This window comes from Rhinolophus ferrumequinum, chromosome 27, assembly GCF_004115265.2.
Source record: "Rhinolophus ferrumequinum isolate MPI-CBG mRhiFer1 chromosome 27, mRhiFer1_v1.p, whole genome shotgun sequence".
NCBI lineage: Eukaryota > Metazoa > Chordata > Mammalia > Chiroptera > Rhinolophidae > Rhinolophus > Rhinolophus ferrumequinum.
Window position 1 is genome coordinate 24,976,110 of NC_046310.1, and position 20,749 is coordinate 24,996,858.

Consider the following 20,749-nt stretch of genomic DNA (forward strand, 5'->3'; position numbering starts at 1 on the left):
GCTAGCCGAGTACAGACTTCAGGGGCTGAAAAGGGGGAGTAACTGCTAATGGGTACAGGATCTATTTGGGGTGATTAAATTAGATAGTGGAATTAGTGCTGATGGTTGCACAACCTTGTGATGCTATTAAAAACTACTGAAGTGTACATTTTAAAGGGCGGGATATTATAGTATGTGAATTATGTCTCAATAAAAAATTGAAACTACTAAAAAGAATATATCTATATATATTTTAGCTCTGTTGTCATTTTCTCCATCTTCTTCCAGCTCTTCAGATTAAGTTAATAATCCTTTCCTGTGATACCACAATTTCTTATAAATGTTTTGATAATTATGTACATTAGTTTTTTTTAGTCTTATTCTTCTTTAGTAGACGATGAGCTCTTTGAGGGCAAGACACAGTTCTTATTTACCTTGTAATTGCCAAAAGTTAACACAGTATCTGGAACATTAGAGGAGCTCAGTCAATAGTGGATGAATGAATAAAGAGAATGAACTATTGAAGAGAACACGATTCTGCCCTGAGGGTTTCTTGCTTGTTTTAACTTGGATTCCTTGCAAGACCAGGCTCTGAAGGGGGATCTTTCATAAAGCAGGTTTATGGGGGAGCGTCCTGAATTTGGATGGATGTGCGGGAGTGAAGGCAGGAGAACTGTGGGAGGTGGTTTGCCCTCAGTGCAACCACAGCGAAGGACTCAGCCAATCCTTGGGGAGTTGGATGAGTTTTCAGAGTTGTCCTGCCTTAGGGACCAAGGATCCAGGTGTTTCTCCCCTCCTGATCAGGCAGTCCCTTGGGAAGGCTGATCTTGGGCCGAACAGTTCTGACTGTCAGCCTCCCACAATCCAGCAGCTCAGGAAATGAATGTGCCTCAGTCCTGAAGAGAGATGCGGGTACCATAGCACATAGCACACTGCTCACTTCTGAAACAGTTTGGCTCTTTGTGCTGAATCAGCATGGGATCCACTGAAGGAGATGGGACGACAGGCAAAGCATGAGTGACAAAAAGATCAGGCCATTTCATTTCCACCTTGAGTCTTCTTCCTGCTAACTGGACTGTGTGGCTCAGAGTTTATCTTCCCCAGTCCCGTTTCTGCTTCCATGGAGGGAGCTATTCATGCTCAAACACTGAACAAGTCACTGGTGTGCTGGGATAACGTGGAAATGGGGTCCAAGTTGAAGCTCCACGGCCAGGAAGGAAATCCGGTACCTATGACCGCCTGGGGGGCCAGCCACACTGTGCTCCCTCCACCAACCCACAAGGACCTCCCACATTCCTGCTGGAAAATTACAGAGGAGCTCTAGCAGCCCCTCCACACTACTGAGAAACCGAATCAACTGTGTTTTGAGTTAGTTGGACCCTGATAAGTATTTTGCATCTTTTGTCTGAGCGGTCAATGAGAAATCATAGGGGAAGAAAATTATGTCATTTCTCACCCTGTATCAAATGGATTAGTGACCTGCTAGGAAGGGGGAAAAATGAGTCAATGGTGTACAGTAAATCACCAAGTACTATGGAGAAATCTGGAACTCAGACATGTACAGAATCCTGAGTGATGTGATTGCAATCTCTGCATTCCAGCAAAGGATTTCTCTAAGGGGACAGGCTGGACAGGGAAACTCACCGGCATCACAGGAAGGAGGTGAGACTTGCATGGTTTGTAAAAGCGTATCATGCTTTGTCCCCACAGGAAGGATTTGGACAAAACTTTTTTCTGTTGCAGATATGCAGAAAATGGTATGGCAGAATGTTTTAGGTGACAAAGGTTTAAAAAAACAATTGGGAAGTGGCTTTGGGAACAAATGGCTTTGTGATGTTCAAGTTACTCATCACAAGTTTTTATCTCTATCAGCTATATTTGGCATTAATTTACACACTGGTCCCTTAGAAAGCCTTCAGTTAAGGATTGCAGTGACCTCTTGCTCTAAATGCGAGTTCCAAAACCACAGGTAGGGAGACTCAGCCTGAGGATGGCAAGATGATAACCAGCTCTGAAGAATGTCTGAGGTTTGCTCTGAAGTTAAAATCACCTGGATTTTTTTTGACAACTGTTGTCGGACATGGACACGTCATCGAAGGTGATGACAAGAATACTTGTCATCTCTGAGACTCCACTGATGCCCAAAGTTTCCTTTAAAGCCTGGAGTAAGGAATTAAATTAACAGCTCCTTTCACAGGACAGATTCCCCTGGGGTAGGTAAGGCGACAGCATCTTTCCTGACGGTATCTGATATTTCTGTGACTCAATTACAGGCTCACCCTGAACAGCAGCCGCTGTGACTGACGGGCAGCCCTAATCCTTCCAGGGCTCACATCCCAAGCTGCCGCTGAAGGAAGTCTGCAGATGAAAGCAAATTTACTCACATCTCCAGCGGCAGCATTCCTCAAGGTCTGTCAGCTTAGAATATGAATACACACTATATCCTTGGTGGCAGCAGCAGCGAGGAGCACGGATCTCAGGAGCAGTTAATAGTCTCAGGTTAATGCTTTACTTATGGACAAGGAACGTGAAAATAATTTCCATTGTTGTATATTTATTCAATGTGTGTGTCATTCTTATATATATATTTGTAAATTTATATAAATTGTATATATATGTGTGTGTGTGTGTGTGTGTGTGTATGTATCTTAATGAAATGTGTCTTTTGCCCACTGAGTCTTCCTGGTGAATGACCTCCCACTTTTCGAGTGTACTTGGGCTCTTAGAAAACCATTGCTCCCCCGGGTTCTCGCCTCCTTAGCCTCAGCAGTGGGAGGCTTTAGTTGTTTCCGTCCTCTCAGTCTGGTCTTGTGAGACATGTAGATTCCGTTCTGCCATCTCTAACAGCTTTTTACACCTCTCACCTTTAGGTCTCTGAGACGGAGCATGACATGGGCACTAAGAGCACACACTCCAGTGGGGACTGCGTGGTTTCAAATCCCAGCTTTACCATTTATCACCTGTCCAACCTCAGGCCAGCGACTGAGCACTTATTAGAAAACAAGACAACAGGCCCAAAATGGAGTTGTTTATGCTAAGCCCCGTGTCACCAAACCAAGACTGAATCACAGAAATGTAACCTTAAATCAGTCGAGCAGGAACCACCTGCTCCGCCCCAGGTGCGTAACCTGCCTGAGAGACCCCTGCCATCCCCTAAAGGAAGGTCACCAACCCGCCTCTTTTGTCCAGTATGACTTCTTTGTTCCTGCCCACCCCCCAAACAGCCTTTCATTTTGTGGAGCTTCTTGGCGCTCCCTTCTGTCTTCTATGTTGGATGCTGCCCAACTCAAATTTCACTTAAGTCAACTTAAAAATTTTAATATGCTTCAGTTTATCTTTTCCCACTCCTCTGTCCTCATCCAAAAAGGGTGGGTATGCGTAGTGTGCGCCTTTGAGGGCTGCTCTGAGGATGAAACGAATCGATTATGTGCAGAGTCCTTGGAACAGGTCCTGGCCCACAGCGGGCACCGTATTATCACCGTCGCGCTCTCAGACCCAGCTCCTTCTCATCACCTTCTTTCCTGCCCACCGTGGGGTGTAGACACCCTCACGAGGTTTTCATAACCCCTCGCACCTCTGTTCTTAGCACCACAATGTCATCCCTCCGTTTCAGCTCCGTTCTGGCTGGACCTCTTCTAAGAAGGAATCCCACACATAGGCAGTGGGAGACAGCCGTTCTTTTCAGGAGCCTGAATCATCTTTTCTACTTAACCAAGATGCTGGCCAAACTTCTACTATCTGACCTGTCAGATCCGGAGGCCAAGGCCACGGCCATGTGTGTCTAAGCTTCTCAGTCCTGCCCCGCTGTGGCTCTGACGCAGCCAATGCCACACACTCACACGCACTGCTCGTTTTCACGGCACACTCCACTAGTCCTATATGTGCCAGCACACGCGGTCCAGCCAACAGCGGGACGTGTCCCCTAGGGGAATCCCTGGCTGTGTGATGGCCATGACGGATGGAATTGTGAAACAAAAGAGGGACGGCATGTATAGTGAGAAATCCCATTAGAAGAATCTCTTTTTCCAAGTAAGTGAAACAAACCCATCTCCAGCTGGTTAGTAGGGTCCAAAATTCCAGATCCTTTGCCAGACGGTTTATGGATCAAAGTGAAATAGGGAAATTTAATAAAGCTGCAGCCTCAGGTGTGGTTGTTCTCAAAGTACAGCATCCACATCACTTCACCAGAATTCCCCTTCAGGCTACAATGTTTCAGTAATTTGGGTCTTTAGGGGGGAGATGATATTTGTTGGCAGGCTATAGGTCCTTTTTTTTTAGGTATATTTTTTCTGCAGCCATCGCCAACCAAGAATGTTAACAGGCCATCAATTTAACTCTGATTTCATAAAGTGTGAGTAAAGTGGTGGCAGGCTGCGGCCCTTTTGCTGGGGGCGGCAATTAAGCAGGCTGAGAAGAAACTTGAAGAAGGCGGGGACTCACTCTGAAACGAAATTATGGGAATTTGCTCTGTCGGAACTGTGATTCATGCCGAGATCCGAGAAGTGAGCCTGAAGACCAATAAAACTACCTCCCTTCAAACTCCTAGCTAAGTAGCTAACAAGCCCTCTTCGCCTTGTTGGGGAGGTTAGAATTTTTCTGGCTCTCATCACAGGTGTCCGAGAAAATGGCATCTAGAATATTCCATGTTGATGGAGAGCCTTTATTTCCCACCTGTCCCCATATTGATTGCATATGCACATGTCTCTTCAGGACTTTTAATGGCAGTGAATTACAAAGGCTTCCTGAGGCCTCTCCCTGGAGGAATTGCCACAGGGAGTGCTGTACCCTGACTGAGGTGCCTACAGGGGATTCCAGGCTTGTTGGTGGGATCACCAAGTTCCAAGATGAGTGTCTCCATTCAGAAAATACAGAATTTAGCAGTCAAGAGGGCCCAACACTTTGATATCAAAAGATGAATTTATTAACTTACGTTGGGAGGTCAGCCTAGGAACAGACGCTGGTCGTTTACCTGAGAAATCATTGCCGTTTCCTGTAGGGGGGTCCAAGAGGCAGACAGATTATGGATCAAAAGTTGAAGTGTGTGCAAAAGAGTAAAAACACTTGGAAAGTGCTGAAGGAATGTTTGTTTCAACCAACATCCGAGACACATTGTATAACAATTATCCGTTATGTCCCTGTCTATCCCGTTGTACTATAATATACCCGAAGACCTGGGCCTTGTTTGGCTCTGGTCCCTGGTGCCTAAAACAGAATAATCACTCAGTAAAGAACTACAGGCTGCCCTGGGGCAGAGAACAAGCTGCGTGGGTCAGTAGCCCAGTGCAATTTGTCCTGAATGGCTCTGTGTTTGTTTTCATTTTAGAAAATGTCAAGGTATTCAAACTTGACCCAAATCACGTATGAAATCTTCTGAAGTATCTTCCTCTGGTGCAGCAGCATTTGGTCGGCCAAGCTCCATTACAGTATGCATAAACCTTTCAGGGGACAGGGGAGGTAAGTGCGGGCAGTGGTGAGGGTCACTGGGAATGTGATCACAGTTATAAATGAGGCCTCCAGACGCAGAGTCCAGGACATCACCATCCTTCCCTATGCAGCCTGGGCCCCAAAGATCTAGTATTCTGTTTCCTTTTTCATTAAACCATCAAGAAAATTTAGTGATTTCAAAAGGTCAAAGGAGAGAGCTCATGGGGACAGGACAGAAATCTTTCGACCATCCATATACATCCTCAGACTGCCTGAGATGTGGCAGAAATAAATGCTGTTATTCTTGGAAGCAATCCTAATATCACCAATAAAGGAGTTTTCAAGGCACAAAGAGCCATGGGGCAAGCCGAGGAGCTGTAGCTGCAAGTAAACATCGCAGCCATGTTTTGAGTCAGCAGTACAAATGAATGGGCCCCGGCAGGAGGCTTCCACAGAGTCCCAGGGCAGGGAGGGACCATCGGCCATCAGCAAGGCCTCGGTCCATGGTGGGGTCAGTTCTGCAAACGTTCCCACCACTCCATCCACTTAGGAGAGGGAAGTTACCCACGCAGCGCTCCTCATTGCAGGTGGGAAGGTAGGTGGAGTGAGGATGAGGAGGTGACAGTGCAGGGAGGGCCTCCCGCGGAGAAGAGTCCTTACAGGTCACATGCGAACATGGGTTTGCTCAGCTGGGGGTCCTGGGCCGCCACGGGTCGTCTTCCATGCTCTGCCAGGACCGCGTGTCTGTGAGAGACGCACAGGCCCCAGAAGACGAGTCGCCCGACCATTGTCTCCGTCCTCAGACCTCGTCCCATCTACACGCAGAGCAGACAATGTCTCACATACTAAGGAGTACGTCTGACATACTCAGGCCGGGCACTGGGACCCGATTCTTCCAGGAAACCCTGGTAGAGAAACGTCTTCTTTTTCAAGTGTCAGGAATGTTCGGAATATTCATTTAAGGAAAAATCAACATTTCAGGACTCCAGGGGCCCAGCAGGGAGGTTGAACTGTAAGTTGAAGGAGGCCATTTCAAACAAATATGTGTGGGCATTATGGGGACGCGGACGTGAGTGGGGAGCAAATGAGCCTCCTGTTGATTTGGATAAAATCAGCTCAAAGCTGGTCCTTCCTGCACACCGCACAAGAGCCTGTCACCTTCCTCAGATGTCTGTGGTTTCCCAGGGATGTGACCTTCTCAGACCCCGCTGGCCCTGGAAGCTGGTCCCAGCTAAAATCTTGGCACCCACTTTGTGTCATTAGACTCCTTACTTCTCCCGTGGTGTCAACAAAAGTGTGGGCCTCTCCTGTGCTCTTCACTGAGTCATTCAAAGACCCTCAGCCCATGCCTTGTTCAGAAAGTGAGCCTACCTGGAAGGGTTTCAGCAGCAGCAACATAAGTGAAGTAAATTATACGTTAGGCCTCTGGACTCGCAAGCCAGCTTTGTCAGTCCTGTCTGTCATCTCCGGTCCCCTCCCATTGCTGCTCAGAGCCCAGCACGGGGGTGCTGCCGCTCACTCCTCCCGGAGCCTGTCTCCTGCTCAAGGAATGATCTCGTCCCCGCCGCCCCCCACAGGCTATGACTAACAATCTGGAGAAGTGATTTCTTTTCCAACAACATAAAATAGATAAAACCATTTCTGTCTTGAAGAGCCTGGAATCCAGTTGGAAAATCATTTACTGATGAACGGAGCAGCCCAGAAAGAGAACAGGTCCGTCCGAATGTGGCTTCAGTTTCCCAGCTCCACCCTGACAAGCTGGGTGACCTTGCAAGCCCCTGACTGCTTGGTCCCTCGCCAACAGAAGATGGATCATATGATCCATGAGAGTTGTTAGGAGTTACTAAGGATGTAAAGTTATATGTTTAAAATGACCGACATAGTGCTTGCCTCATGGCAGACAGTAATAAATGCTCGGGGTTTTAATGAATTCTTGAAATGTCTGGCATAAAGTCGATGCATATTACGTGTTAGTCACCTTGCTGAACAATGTGAAAATAGAGGCCTTAGCAGCCGACGAGAGGGTGTGGGATAAAGTGAGTGTGGGAGCCTGCTTTTCCGCCAGGAGTGGCCCTTCCCTTTGTTAACAGGCCTCAGGATAAAACAAGAAACTCGCTCCATCGAGGGCAAGCAGGCCTCTGTGTGTCTGTGCGTTCAGTCGAGCAGGTTCACTCAGGTTTCTCTGATACATGGTAACTTTGTGCTCAAGGACCGTACTGCACATAAACCATTTGTAGGTAGTGTGTAAGTAGTTTCACTGTTCCAGCACATACGGAAGGTTTTGGGGGATTTTTTGGAGGGGAAGGAAGTGCCTCCAGCATTCCCCTCATTTCTGCTCACCCTCCCTGCCTCTCACACTCATGTCTTCTTTCCTTCCCAAGGTCTCACATTTTGCTGAAACAGCAGTGGTGCCAGTTTCCCCACCAGCAGCCTTGACTCTGAAATTTTAATCCAGCTCAGAAGCTAAACAAGAAACCATAATTATACTTTAGGAGGTGATATCTTCAATGGACTTTGACTCTGCGAGATCCAGACCTTACACGAGCGTGGGGAGGAGGGATGGGGGCCTGGGAACCCCCCAGCCGGGAGAAGCTGGCACAGAACCAGATGGGGGACAGAGACCCGGGACCACATTGCAGGCCGGGCAGTCAGAAGTGGGGGTCACACAGGTGGTGTCACTGCACAGAGGCAGAGCCTGGTGACAGGGACACCCAGCAGACAGCTGGGCTCAATGCCGATGAAATCTGTCCCCAAGAGACAGATGCTCAGCTCCCGGAGGAGTTCCAGGAAGTCAGGAAGGTAAAATCCCAGCTCTGGGGAAACTGAGGAAGGAGCAGATCATCAAGAAAGAAACCTGGGCGCTGGAAACAAAGCAGGATCCACACACCAGGGCCCCGAGCCGAAGTGGGGTTGGTCAGGACACAAACGGCCCTGTTGGCTGAACTAAGACTCGGATCAGATTAGGCCCAGAAGCAAAATGAGGGTGGGGCTGACTCACCCCAGTAGCTGAACCACTGTGCACGTGACCCCAGCCGCAGTTGAAAAAGTGCTGTTGAGGCAGGACCCAGGCAAGCAGACGCAAGTGAGGGTTCCAGACACACCCAGCACATTGCACAGCCCCTGCCCGGGAATGGAGCTGCAGCAGACCCAAGCCCAGAGACATCTGTGGGCTGCCTGTCACCTCCAGACCGGCAGCAGGCTGAGAATCAAAGACTTCCTCCCCTGGGGATGAGCCCAGAGGTTGCAGGCGTGGCCTCCCTTGCCCACAGTTAGAGAGGGAGTGGGTCGTTTCCATCCAGCTGCTTCTTCTGTGGTCGGAGAATAAGAGGATGGATCGTAACCCTGAACTTTGAGCAAACAAACTGAAGGTTTGAACTGGTGCCTCTTTTTAACCTAATGCTTAAGCACAGGGAGACACAGAGTGACTTTACCTGTTTCTCAAAGCGTGACCATGGGGCATGCTATGAGAATCACCAAGAGGAGGAAAACTCAGCGAGCTGGACTGAACTGGGAGCTCTGGGGTGGGGTCTTTGGAGCAACGTTTGAAACCACAATTCAGGGGATCCTAGCGTGTACAGGACTGAGAAGTTGTGCTAAGGGAGCAGGCAAGTCTTGGGCACCATCCAGGTGTAGCCGTATGTCTTCTGTCCCTGAGTCCAGCCAGAGCAGTGCAGGGCTGCCCAGGCGAGAGTCCCGGCCCCTGTGGGTCGCACTGGTTTTCCAGCTCTGTCTGCCTAGTGTAAACGACCCAGGAGCCTGCATCGAGAAAGCAAAGGGAGGCAGATTATCCCAGCCCAGCTCTGCATTAAGTGGGTGCACACATGTCCCCTAGGTCCACCTATTCAAGAGAGAAGCATATCAGTAAGTGCTCTTCTTGCCACTTCCGCCCACCTCCCATCTCACATACCTTTTGGGGACGCTGCTGTCACAGATACTGGAGATGCTACAATGCCACTAAAGCAGGAACGCCGATGTCAATTTATCAAAGGGACGTGATTCTGCTTGTCGTGCGCGGTGTCAGGCGGGGTCTCTGGTCCCACTCCCCACACAAGAACGCAGGACATGGTGAGGCCAAAAAGGAACACCCACGGAGCCATAGGTAGGGGAGTCACACCACTATAGTCTCGCTGGCGGCTGGGTTGGAGACACAGGAACCAGGAGCAACACAATTCTCAACCCTCACTGTGCTGCTTGCAGACTCAGCCACCATCTTCTTGCTAGCTCCCCCTTTTTTTGCTAGCCTAGCCACAGCAGTTATATTAGTGCCCAATGGCTCACTGGTTACAGCTGACGGCCAACTAGCCACAGCTGATGGCCATTTGATCACAGTCGACGACCATTTACTACCTGAGCCAGCACCTTTCTATGTGAGGCCGAGAGCCTGGAAACTGCTTTTTGGGGTTCTGTCCCCACACTGCTACTTCCTCATTCTTCGGGAACTTAAATGAGCATTGAGAGGAAGCGTGCAGGGGCAAGTGTGTGTCACTCCTTGTGTCCTAGCACCTAGCCCAGTTTATCAGGTGGAGACTCGATAAACACATGCTGGGTGAAGAGAGGAAGAAAGCTGGGTCTGGATCCCACAGCCACAGCAGCGGGATGCAGGTCACAAAGGTTAACCTTCCATCTCAGTCCAGGACCACTGGGCATGAGAAATACTTGTACTAGCTAAGGTCACAGGGGATATTGGAGGCTACACGGCAGCTCGTAGAACCCAAAGACAGGGCACACAGCAGGCCCCATAAGGGGCTGGATCGCAGATCTGGAGATTCAAGAACAGAGGTTTCTCAGCCCACTTTCTCCAGGGCTCATTAGTTCCTCTCTGCACCTCCACACCTCGGTGTCTCTCTCTCTCTCTCTCTGCAAACAGAGTGTCCTCATTTCTCTTTGTGCAGATCAAACACAGCTGCCCCAGCCTTGGCTGTGTCACTTCATATTTTAAGACCCCGGAGAGAATTATGAGAGTCCCTTGTTCCTAATTCCGAATTCTAAGAAAGAGGGGGCATTAGGCCCATCCTAGTGTGGGTGGGGGGACGGCAGTGTCGGACCAACTGTGGCCTGAGACAGATGCCCCTTTCCCTCTGTCCACCCAGATGGGGTGCAAAGGACTCACTGAAAAGACTCGTAGCAGATTCTGTAAGAAGGAGACCAGCAGGCAGAGGGGGCCACCTGCCTGAGAAAGTGGACAGTGTCTCTCGGACACTCACATATAGGAGACAGTCTCAGTGGAGCCTCCAGTCACTGGCACCAGTCTACAGAGCAAAGGCAGCTGGAGTCTCCATTGCAAGTGTCGCTCTGTAGAATCTAATGGACCACGGCCCTCTTTCCCCCGTCAGGCAGCTCTTTAACCTGAAGTCCTGGGCAAGGCCAAGAAGTCAGGTCTGCACCCTTTGTTATGCCCAATACTTTTCCAGAGTTTACAGAAGACAGCTTTAAGACCAAAGTTTACCTGCCATTCTCTCCTGTGCCGAGACCCCATTTTTCTTACAAGACCACCTCCGACCAGTGAGTACTCGCTCCTGCCGACCTCAGAACCACCGGGCCAAGGCCCCTGGCTTAAGTCCACACAAGTTAGACCCTGGGAGGTGGGCAGTGTGAGCCGGATGAGAGTCAGGAATGAATGGAGGTTGGTGCCAGCTCACACCCTCCTCCAGGTACCCTGGCGTGGCCATGTGGTGTGCGCGCTGCATCCTGGGAGTGCCAGTGTTTTGTGAATGGCACCTTCCAAGCCTTGCGGGCTCGCATGAGCACTGCCTGCCTCACTGACGCCCTGCTTCATCAGACGCCTCTGATGAAGGGGCCACACACTGAGAAGGTCCAGATGGCACTGGCTGCCCTCCACTAGCACCAGCTCCTTGCCAAGCTAGACAAACGCCAGTTTTTGACGTCATGGAAGTAAGATGATCAGGGCATCGTATCTCCCTGTGGCACATTTGCCTGGCCTTCCACTTGGCCAATGCCACGCTGAGCTGAGAGGCTGCTCACCAGAGCTGCTGGCTCCTACGCCTCCTGAGGTTTGCAGACTCTTATGCCCCCTCCACCCCTCAGCCCTGCCTGGATGTCTCAGTAGGAAAAGCATGCCTTCTAGTGGACATTTGAATCCACAGGCCTTGGAGACCACAGAGCTTTGGAACTGCACAGTCCCTCATGACGAAGCTGACACCATGGACAAAATGCAGGACCAGTGATTCCTCCGCCTCCCAAACGCCCTGAGTGCCTCTGAGAGCAGAGCTGCCCAGCGGGAAAAAGACCTTGCCACGGAAGTACACATGGCCCAGCGTTTGGAGGCGGCCTAGAGCGGGGTCCAGGGCACGTCTCGAGGGAGTGTGCTTGCCCGGGGGACGCACAGGACAATCCTTGGAGGGGAGGAAGATATAGAGGCACTTACTCACTTTTTCTATCTTAATATATAACAAATTATGCCTTACTAGTGGCCACGGTACATGTGTAAAATGTATTTTTAAGTGTGCTCGTGCTTTTTTTTCTTTTTTTTTCTTCAGAAGGCGTACACAATCCAAAGCATCTGAAACCAGTGCTTGTGGGCAGGGCCTGGTCAGACAGAGCTTTCTGTGAGTCCTGGCTGTCCTACTGTCTCCTGGTGCGACCCTGGGCAGGAGCCGAGCTTCTCAACAACCGTTTCCTCATTTACAGAATGAACTTGACAGGAGACCCTCACCCCTAAGACTGTTGTGAAAATGAAATGAGACAGCACAACGAGCCCAGGGCCTGGAACGTGGGGAGCCCGGGACAAGCAGCAGCTGTCATCATCACGGTCACTGTCCCGTCAATCCACGTCAAACGGCAAAAGCAGAAGCCCTGCGGACGGCTCCCAAGCTCAGCGGGAGTGTCTCACCCTGCAGCTGGATTCTGACCCCAGAGGGGACCCCATAGACTTAAGAGCTATCCTGCGTCCGTTCCGTGGTTTGGCCACATCTGCTCTGTCATGGATAGCACTTGGCATAGAGACACATGGGGGTTGTAGGGGCAGAGGGAGCGGGAGCGTAGATGGGAGCTGCATGGAAAGGAAATCCACCTGAGTGGTCCAGGTCTTCCTGTGGAGTTAAGCAGATCTGAATTTATCGCTGTTTCCCCACTCATGAGCTGTGTGACCTTGGCTAAGTTACTCCACTGCTCTGTTCCAGGTGGGAGGATGCCAGCTGCTGTGACATCTAAATGCCTAATTCTCAGGAGCTTGGCATAATAGAAGTTTATTTTTCATTTACATTTGCATCCCACTGCTGTGCTCCTGGTTGGAATACAGCTTCCCTCTACACCCTGATTTAGGGACCCAGCCGCCCTCCACCCTGTGGCCCCCTCATCTCTTAGGGCCTCAGAGTTCTCAGCATCCAGCAAACAGGTGCGGAGACAGAGGAGAAGGCACATTTCGATGCACAGAAGGTGGGGAAGTGCAGCTCAGCCACTTCTCAGCAACAACTGACAACTATTCTGCAGAAAGGACACGTTTTGGTGGGCGGTCACCTATCTGCCACACTGCCTGGCCCATGGTTTCTTCACCAGTGAGCTGGGGATGACGGTAATACCTGCCCACATGCTTAGAATGAACATTAAATGGCAATCATGCACTAACTGTTGGCTGCTATTGCTAATATTAGGAACTAGACCTTGCTATCATTTACCAAAATTGGAAGGCTACACCTTGAAAACAATCCAGACACCTGTGGGGGCTGGGTTCTGGGGTTTAAGAAGCAATTCAGGTGCAAAGCCCCACGCAAAGAAATGATTTTTAACAGCTCTGTCTGAACGCAGGGCCTTCACCTGGCTGTCTTGTGCCCTGATGCCTTTACCACACATGTGACTTGTGTGTTTGACCCACACAGACTGACATGTCTGCTGTCCTGGTGCCTGCCCCTCCCCCACGGCACTTGTCCCTCCATCACACCCATGTGCCCACGGGCCGGCCGATGGCTGTGTATTTGCTGCTCTGGTATTTGCAGCCCTCCCAGCCTTACCTCCAGTTCCTCCTAGATAGAGTTCTGCCCCTCAGGGAACGGACCCTGTATCACATGGGTAGCCAGTTTCTTGAACAGTCTGAATTCAAAATGTATTTAAATGTGAAAGTTTTTTTTGTTTTGTTTTGTTTTTCTAATCACTCTCTTCCTACTCTATTTCCCATCACTTAATGACATTTGCGGCAGGTTTCCTAACATTTCAGTCACTTTCATAGCCAAAACAGTCTAGTCCATTTTCCTGTGTCAGTTTCACATCCAGTTTAACGACAGTTTCCCCCTCCCTTCCTGCCCACAACCACACTCCAGCTGGGGGACTGCTATGGGGGGAACCAGGTCTGCGCTCCCTTCCTCCTCCCCTCTCTCTTCTGGGTCTCTCACCTTTAGAATCTGTTCAGGAAGGAAGGATTTGGAACAAGGCTGTCAGGTGCTACCTCTCTGGCTGGGACAGCTTGCCCGAGTGGTGTGGAGGGACAAGTGCTGGCTTTCATGTGGACGCCAGAGAGTGGACCGGACCCTCAACCTTCGGCAGCAGCCACGAGGCCCAAGGGGCCGTCACGCTCTGCCACACCCACGGTGAGAGCACAGAAGGTCCACTCTTGCCTCCTCTCTCTCTGCCCTGCCCTTTGGCCCCAGCTCCTGACCACCTGCTCATCTCGCAAGTCTGCTGCCTGCTCCATGCTCAGCCGGCTAAGGAAATGCTGGTCACCTCTTGTGCCACCCAAGTCTCTGTGAGAGGTTCCCTGTGCACCCCTCCCTTGTGGGAAGGAGGCAGGGCACTGTAGGACACTCAGCTTCACAAAGGACATGGCTAGATGAGTCCCCTAGGGCAGGGCTACCTGGGAACACCCTGAGGTGTCCTGGAAAAGTGACAGTGGCATCCAGACTCTCTTAAAGCAGGCTTGGCTGTTGCCCAGACCCCGACCTGGTCCTCGCTGACCTTTCCTGACCTTCCCTCTGTCCGCCCAGCCAGATATGCAGACTGACTCCAATTCTTATCAGAAACCAGGGCCAGACAGCATGTGGCCACCCCAGGCAGGCTCTAGCTTGGCATGCCTTCACCATAAAGCACTTTAAATATTTGTTCAGTACTAATGTGGAGGGCCAAGGAGAAACCAATTTTCTATTCATGAGTATAGAACAACAGATTTCCTTTATCATTTGTTTCCACTGGCCAAAGAATTGATGTTCTAAAGAATGAAAAGCCAAATATCTGGTAAAACACATCTCATTGTTTGTGTTAATTCTTTGAAGCTTTTCTTGTAGTTTCTGCAGGAGGTAACTTCTTAGAGTCAGAAACAGAGTTTAAAATTTGAATAATAAAACAAATCTCTTTCTTAATAGCACCATACTATGCTTTTTCGTTTTCAAAATTTCAACAGACTGCATCTGTCAGCTTTCAGGTGACAATGAAGGCATGTGTAGAGGACGAAAGTCGGCCTGGGTGAGAGATGTGTTTACTTTTCTTCTTTCTCTTTTACCTTTGATCTTTTTTTGTTGTTGTTCTTGTTGTTTTGTTTGCTTGTTTATTTTTAAATGTCCATTCCATTTGAACCCACTTAAATCAGAGTGAGAGCCGTTTCTTCTCATACAGTTAGGTGGGGTAGGGTTTGGGGGAGCTGGGTAAGCCAGGTTTATTCTGGAGATGGTTAAAGTGCTCCAGGGAGTTTACGGGGACCGCCAGCCCCACTTTCCTCCAGTTCCTGGGCAGCTGTGCACAGTCCAGGCACATTTCCCACAAAGTGTTCCTGAACGGAATCTGGCCACTTTAATAGCTAAAGTAGGAAAACAACAAGCAAACTCTTGTTCACCTGGATTCAGTTGCCCAGCCCAAATCCAGGCGTAGCCCCTCACTAGTTGTGTGGCCTTGGCAAGGAATTTAGCCTCTCTGAACCTGGGCTTCGGCTGCTGCACTGTGGTAATGACCCCAGCCTGCCCAGTTTATCCAGAGGTCCAGTTAGCACATGCACAGGCTGGCTTTGGGTGGCTCCCCCACGGAGGGTCACTGCCCCATGGCTGTGTGCCTTGAGAGTGACATCAAAATCCCCCACCTCACATGTAAAGCTCTCAGGCTGGTCACTCTGTCTACAATTAGAAGGTCACCACGATGTCAGTTCTAATTTTCCCTTCCCGGGTCTTGATCCCTTTAGGTGGAATTGTTGATGTGGCCCCATCCTGTGCACACCAGCCGGACCCCATCTCCTGCCCATGATGACATCACACCAAACCACAACAAAGGACAGAGACCACAGGATTGTCTCTCAAACTTCGGACACACACTTTCCTGAGTCCTAGCACTGGCTGGACCTCTTACCAGCTGATAGATCTCGGGCAAATCAGAAGAGTGCCATCTTCATCATAGGTTTTGTGATGGGTCTAGAAGGCTCTGCGTGTGTCCAATGGGAAGATCCCGCGGGACCAGGTGGGGATCTCTGACACTCCGAGGGAAAACCACATGGCGCCCAGGCTTCTGTGCCAGGAGAAACAGGAAGCTTTCCTGGGGACCAAGTGGAGGGCGGGTGGGTGTGTGGAAGACTGCATTTCTAGGCTCTGCCACGGTAGCGTCTTTACTGTAGACATTTTTGCCACAAGCGTTTTTGCTGCATAACTAATTGGCCATAAAAAAGGTAAGATCGCTAGTTGACAGCTTGGTTCTTGTTTGTTTGGGTGGTTCCTTTTCTCAATCCACGAAGTGGTGGAGAAAAGAGTTAAATAGTGGTGGTGTTAAAAGAGTTAGCATTTCTTCCGATGAGAATGATTTTTTTGCCCCAGCCGTTAGTTAGTTTCTTATTTTGAAACAACTACATTGGGAGGAGAAAAAGGGGCACTGAGGGACCCCTTTGGGGATGTATTCCCACAGAACGAAGACAAGGGCTTAAGTACAATCCACAAAATAAAACCAGTCATTTGCACAGTGTGGCCATGAACTTACTACACATGTAAATATATTCAAACATTTTCTATTCCGAAATAGTCTTTTTAGTTTTGTTATTCATTTTTAATGTCCCTCTTTTATTTGTCATGATTTTCTCTTTTTTTTTTTTACTGCAAAATTGCCTTGTGGGCAACTAGTTATGCAGCAAAAATGTTTGTGACAAAGATTTTTACGGCAAATACCAAACACGGAAAACTGGGGGTGCTGAAGAGGGGACACCAACCCTGCCGGAAGCCCCTGCCCCGCTCTGAGGGACAAAGCTGAGGGCACCTGGCATCAGGTCTGTCACCCTACAATGCAAGAAACAACCTCCTACAGCACCACCCTCCTCACTGCTCTTGTGGTCTTTCCCTACTCCCCGGTTCTTCTTTTGTAATCACTTCAAAGAATTCTCTCCCTTCCTTTTTCACCACCCCCCCCCAAACTCTGGCCTGCTGCGGATGCTTAATTTATCTTTTTGAACTTATTTTCTTCAGTAAATTAAGAGTCCACTATCTGTCTAAGTTATTCCCAGGGGAGAAGGGGTAGCAAGGACATCGTTTTCCCTCTAAGACGCGTTTGAGGATGCTCAGAACCCTGAGGCAGCATCCCTGTGGGCTTGTCCACCTCTTCAGAGAGGCAACTAAGCTAAGTCGCTGCGCCACCTCCAAACAGAGAGAAGGTCCCTGAGGGTACACGTCCCCGGGCCGGCAGACCTGGGCACGAGGTGTGTGTGGAAAGTCATGAGGCGCTAGGGGATCAGAACGAGATGCGGGATGCCGGGGAGTGGGAGATGCTGGAAGAGGAAAGGAGGAAAGGCAGACGGTGGAGTTTATTTCTGCCAGCTTTGTCTTAAGGACATCCAAAGTGAAATTGGATCCTTGTGACCAGTGGTGGGTCAGAGGGCAGCACGGACAAGCATCCACGCTGCCCAGGCCTTGTGTATTCCCGAGTTGGAAGGAAGGGGCTCTATAGTGACCTTTTTAGGTCATTGCCGCCCCACTATTCCAACACTGAGAAGGGCTGACTTCCCAAGCTTGCCACATGTTCAGAAACAGGTCAGAAGCAGGACTATCTATGGAGGTTTCAAGCAAGCAAAGAAAGCAACCAACACCTGTAAGAAAAGACAAAACTGTCTGTTGGAACAATTAAGTGTCAGAAAAATCACAGTACTACCAAAGAGAGAAAACATAAAGAAACTTGAGATGCCTGCTGTGATTGGGGATGGTTCTGTATAGATTTCCTGGCACAGGAAATCCATGCTGAGAAGGAGAAGGAGAGGAAAGACCCTGAACAGAATAATATCATGTGTAACTTGCATGGAAGTTGTAAAGATGATACTGAAAAGCTACAAAGGAGTAGGATGGCTTTTTACTTATGCATCAGGGAGAAAAAAAGATGCTGAAGTGAAAATAGGTCCACTAATACTTCAGGCTGGGCATGAAATTAATGAGGGGTCTGAAATGGCCAAGACATTGAACTCATTCTTCAAAGCCATCTTTAGCGACAGAAATGCAAAGGAAAATACAGACAATGGGCGGGCAGGAAGGTAATAGAAACCTCTTGAAAATAATGACTGGCAGAAGCAGATACAGGACCCTTGGGACATCTAAGCCCTGCACTGCACCAGTGGAGACAGGCTTCTGGGGTCATAGGGAATCGAGGAGTATCTGCGGGATTATTTCAAACAGTGTCTGAAAATGGTTTTGTTATCATTATTATTAGTTTAAATAAATAAAGTTGGAGTTTCTGAAAGATGTCTGACATATTTGGTGGAAACATTAAAAGGAGAAGAAAGAAGGGAGTCAAAAGAAACTGAAACTGTTTTGTTGAGTCTGATGTCAATTACTGGGGAAAATCAGGACACGCATATCAAGTTTGATCTAAATGCTCAAAATGTGGGATTAAGAAATCCAAATTGGTAGTTACAGAACAGTCACAGGGATGCAAAGTATGGTCAGTAATATTGTAATAACTATGTATCGTGCCAGGTGGGTACTGGACTAGTCAGAGGGATCACTTCGTAAATCATGTAAATGTCTAACCAGTATGCTGTACACCTGAAACTAAAATATTGAATGTCAATTGTAAATGAAAAAGAAAAATAATTTAAAAAATAAATGCTCAAAAGGCTAAACACCAGTACCTTTATTTGAATCAAGTTGTGTTTTGCAAAGTGATTTCATGCCCCCCTCTCCCACCCCAAATGCCCACCTGGTGAAGCGACGTGTTAACAGTTGTGTGGACTTGTACTTTCAGTGTGCCTGAGCTGCACGACTTACAGACCCCTGCTGCAGAAGAACACAGAACAGCCCATGCAGGCCCACCTGCCACCCATGAGGTGAAAGGCACCCGACGTCAGGGTTTATGGAGCTCCTTTTCACCCTCCTGTTCTCCCCTATATGTAGGCACACCCATTGCTCTCAGCCGTGTCCCCACCCAGGTCCCCACACCATATACTTCTTCAGCTCAGTATTCACATCCTGGCAAAGCAGGCTAGGCTGGGCCTTTCTCCAATCTTACCCTCCTGTGGCCAAGCTTGCTACGTGGTGACAAACTAAATTGTGTGAAATAGTGAGTGGGTTAATGTGTTAGTGTTAGCAAGGACTTTCAAGTGAGAAAGTCTTAATCCAAAGAAACAATTCATCGTGCTAATTCAGGCTCTGTGGCAAGTTAATGGACATGGCTTGGGGCCAGCGAGCCTGTTGGTAGTCTCTGAAGTCACTTTGGAGAGAGTCGCCTGGGAGTGAGGTTGATTCTCCTCAGATGACAGGCATTCCTATGGCTGGACCCAGGACGAACATTGCCTCCTTTTAGTCAGGGACCACATGTGCGTGCATTAAGGACACGAGGAGAAAGCCTGACTCAGTATCTCTATTAAGTCCTTCTTAATATCTCAGTTATCCAACTACTGATCTTTCAAAGGGATCGGTGCATTGACATAATCTCACTGGTGTGTATCCCTATGTATTATCACCAAAAATTACCGTGTTATGTACTACACTGACTTGGCTATGAATATGGAATTAATTTTGCTGAGACATAATTAGGTGTGCATGTAAAATCTATCCACACATTGGAGCTTATTTACTAATGAAAATTATCATATGTAATAAGAGATGTACTTTTTTAAAGTCATATATAAATATAAATGTGTTCATTTTTAAAAGTACTAAGGGAGCCAGCTATTTAAAGAAAACCCATAATGATGGGTTTTTAAAAATAAGAGTTGTTCATAAAATAATTAACCACCCCTAAATTTAAAATCTTAGGCTCCCACTGTGTTTCCCCAAAATTAAGACCTAGCCGGACCATCGGCTCTAATGTGTCTTTTGGAACAAAAATTAATATAAGACCCGGTTTTATTTTACTGTAAGACCAGGTCTTATGTAATATAAGACCGGATCTTATATTAATTTTTGCTCCAAAAGACACATTAGAGCTGATGGTTTGGCTAGGTCTTATTTCCGGGGAAACATGGTATCTGTAGTACAGTTTACTTGAACATGCACACTTTTATGAGGTCTGACAATCAAGTTCACAAGCTCATCCTATAAAAAGTGTTACATACCTCATTGCTGAATATCACTACGGTCATCTTCAAAGTACCTGTACACCCCTTGCGAAGCTATGCACCGATGCCAGCACCTAGTCCACCCTTCAAAGCAATGTTGGAACTCTTTTTCTGGACTGGCCATCAGAGCTGTAGTTGTATTACCCTTGATGTCCTGAATGTCATCAAAATGTCTTCCTTTCAAAACTTCCTTTATCTTTGGGTAAAGAAAGAAGTCACTGGGGGCCTGATCAGGTGAGTAGGGAAGGTGTTCCAATACAATTATTTGTTTCTTGGCTAAAAACTCCCTCACAGACAGTGCTGTGTGAGCTGGTGCATTGTTGTGATGCAAGAGCCATGAATTTTTGGCAAAAAGTTCAGGTAGTTTTCGTCTGACTTTTTCATTCAGTCTTTTCAGCACTTTCAAATGGTAAACTTGGTTAACTGTTTGTTCAGTTGGTACAAATTCATAATGAATAATCCCTCTGATATCAAAAAAGTTTAGCAATATCATTGCAACAAGTTCACGAACTTGTCAGACCTCATATACCATAACCGTAGACGTGTATGTGAATATGTGGGCATATGTGTATGTACTAATATGTGGTAATTACCTATACTTAACCCACTGGTAAATTTCTCCCTCCAGTCTTGCTTTTTTTATTATTATTATTATTCCTGCAGCTCTGAACAATGCAGACCCTTCTGAAGGCCAGGTAGTTGGCCCATGAATCTTCCACAGGAAGGCTGCTCCCACCCGCCCTTATGCAAATGTATCAATATTGCTCCCAATGGTAAGCAAAGATAAAGAAATAGGAACTTCTCCAACTGGGTCTTGTTTGTAGCATTTCTTTCCCTGCAAATGGTTCTTATTTTCCTTCTGATTTTGTCTGGGACCAGGGAGATCTGAACAGA